Source organism: Arachis ipaensis, chromosome B05 (assembly GCF_000816755.2).
Source record: "Arachis ipaensis cultivar K30076 chromosome B05, Araip1.1, whole genome shotgun sequence".
Taxonomy (NCBI): Eukaryota; Viridiplantae; Streptophyta; class Magnoliopsida; order Fabales; family Fabaceae; genus Arachis; species Arachis ipaensis.
In genome coordinates, this window is record NC_029789.2 from 19,810,000 (window position 1) to 19,813,051 (window position 3,052).

The window sequence follows — 3,052 nt, forward strand, 5'->3', positions numbered from 1 at the left end:
AGGCGGGATTTTAGATATTTACCTTTTTCCTTATAAATCATCTGCCACCTTCTAGACCGTCAATTCCATATAAATGGCAGTTTGACTTTTGAGTTTTGACAATTTTGATACACTAATAAATCCAATTCTTATATGCATTGATTTGTGAGTGTACCAAAAATGTCAAGGTTACAACCCACAAATAATAAAGATACACAATAATGGTTTAGTATGATACTATGATGAATAATTTCCAGATAGAGTGCAATGTACATTAAAACGAAAAAGAACCTTCGAATGCAGATCAAATATCTAAGTATTGGAGGGACAAAAAATATACCAGCGACAGATAATTGTGTAATGTCAATAGCACCAACACAAATCCATTTTGCAATTTCAGTACCGAAAGCAACCGGAAGAGACTGTGCATATTAGATTGGCAATAGAAAAGGTTAGAGCATCAACTTCAGTGTTAGTGAATTTGCAAGACCAGAATTTCTGAAAAAAATTGAAATTTCATGTTACAGTAATGGAAAGGAAGAGGATAACAGAATTGACCTGAAGCCCAAGAGCTCTATCCCCTTCAACACTCTTGTAGTCGTTGACGATGGCAATGCCCAACTACAGTGTAACAGACCAAAGATATTTGCAACAAATCATGACACTATGATGTGAGTGTCCCAAACAAAGCCTGACCAGCCCACCTGCAGCAATAAATGATTAAGAACTTGTCAAAGACAGTTCAATCATAGAAATGATGCTTTAGAAACAAATCAAACATGATCAAATCATGAATCAAGAAACAAAGCCAATGAATTAACTAAATCAGGTTATCAGTTAAAACTATAAAACTCATAATGTACAAATATTATATAAGCAAAATGTACTGTACCATGGTAAACTGATGTCACTTGCTCCAAGGGCAAAGTTTCCGATCCATCCATTTTGTTTTAACTAAATTGTAAGTAAAAACTTAGCCAAAAGGACCATAAAAGAAAAAATAATAATAATAATATGACACTTAACAATAATGGAAAAGAGAATAAGAAGAATTTAAATGTTTACCTTCAAAGGAGGAGCAGAATATATGTATGACAGAAGTGATCCACCCACGGCAAGGTAAAAAACTATGGGGAAGTCATGTCCTGCCTATAACAGAAATGTTTTAGAAACTAGCCTACAGGAAATTGATGCTAAGGGTATGTCTGGGATCAGGGTAAAAATGATATGAAGATTTTTATGAATGAGCTCCATGTGTGTAATTATACACATCAAACTGGAAAATTTTTAATCAGAAGGATCTCGAGACTAAGCAGTACTTACCCATACGTCTAATAGGCCTGCCAAGCCAAGACCTCCTAGTACCAGCACCCATATTTGAGTAATAACCTGTGGAATTTCAAGTGGAAAAACGAAATATGTGGTGACCAAACAAGTAAAGAACATAAGAAATAAAACATCAGTCTCAGAATAATGAGATTAAACTAAAACAGCGGCACTGCAAACTACACCCCAAACCAACAGAGGCCAAGTGACAGGTTTTAAAAGTTGAAGGCGAATCTTCCATTTATTCTGCACAGCATAAATAGAAAGAATAAGTACAAAACCAAAGTTGTCTCATCATTTCATAATGTTAACTAACAAGTACACGTAAACAAAGCAATAAATTTTCAGCGGCCAAAAACTTTCGGGTTAGTACTTTATAAACAGATTCAAACTTAATTTGTTTTCAACATGTTCAACTACATTTTCAAGAATGTATGAATGGCAGCCTAATACACGAGGCTCCCATCAGACTGCGACCTAATTTACAAGGTTGTGCATTGTAGTTCACCCTCCGCATGAGGAGAGAGTTTACAAAAGTAGAAACAAGTTTCAAATAGCATCAAGACTGTTAAGAAACATATATAACTTCGGGTAAAATACGGGTCGTGTTGTGGTCAGATTTGGAATATTTTGTCAAGAACAGCATGAAGAATTAGAAATTTTGTCTAGAACAACTACACTTGCTTGTCATTCATTCTTGAACTCCTACGTCTCAATTTTAAATAAGTGAAGAAAATAAAAGTGAATGAAATTGTGGTGCTAATCAAGCTTTATTTATTAAATCTAATTGAGATCATTTTGTGCATTCATAATGAAAATTTAAACCCAAATTTCTAACCATCACAACTCAACAAAAAACACACAGTTGATTAACTCACTGATTCTTGAGCAGTTCCTTTAATACCAAGAAGCTGATTGATGCTTGAACCGTGTTTCGACGGAGCCTTATCCGGTGCCTGAGACTTAACTGCTCAATCCCAACCCATTGAAAAAAAACAAAGAAAGAAAAAATGTTAAGAAAAACATGACCAATTGAAAAAGGAACATCAAAATGGTAACTCAAGAAAGCACAAATTACCATTATTTGTATCGGTTTCTGTTGCTCTAATAGTTAATCTCCTCCCTGAAATCAATTTTCACACAAAAACACCAAAACCATTAGTCCCCATGAAGCCACAAGCACCAAAAAAGCATAAAAATAACAAAATTGAGTGTCATTTGATTCATGAAAAACTAAACCTAAGCAAAAAATGGTACTTTGCAAAACCCAATCTTGTACTCTTTCAACAACCAAGAAAACCAGAAAGTGCTGTGGTGAGTCAACCTACTAGTGAATGAGAAAGGAAGTGAAGGCACCCTTGTTCTTTTGCATGAGATTGTTGTTGTTCTTGGTGGAACTGAAACCATGTTGAGAGAAAGTGAAGCCATTATTTTAGAAAGATAGGAGCTTGTAATTCTGAAACTGAGGAAGAAGCTTCAAAGGTTCCACACCCGGAACACTATAGAATACAAGTGGTGTGTGACTGTGTTCTATGTTGTAAGTGATGAAGTTTTTGTTTTTTTGTTTTTCTTTATTTATTTATTTTAGGTAGACATTATTCACATTAAACAAAGCTTTTAATGAAAGGGTAAGGTACTTTGAAGTGTACAAGATTTGTGGTGTTTATGCTTATCTGGCGTCATTTGATTGCTTTGTTTAAATTTACTAAAATTAATTATTAATATAAAATATATATTAAAAATAGAT

At 34.0% G+C, this 3,052-nt stretch overlaps 1 pseudogene; it reads right to left on the minus strand.

Annotated features, from left to right (window-relative positions):
- The window catches only part of LOC107643266, a 6,612-nt pseudogene extending 3,748 nt beyond the window's left edge, over positions 1-2,864 (minus strand).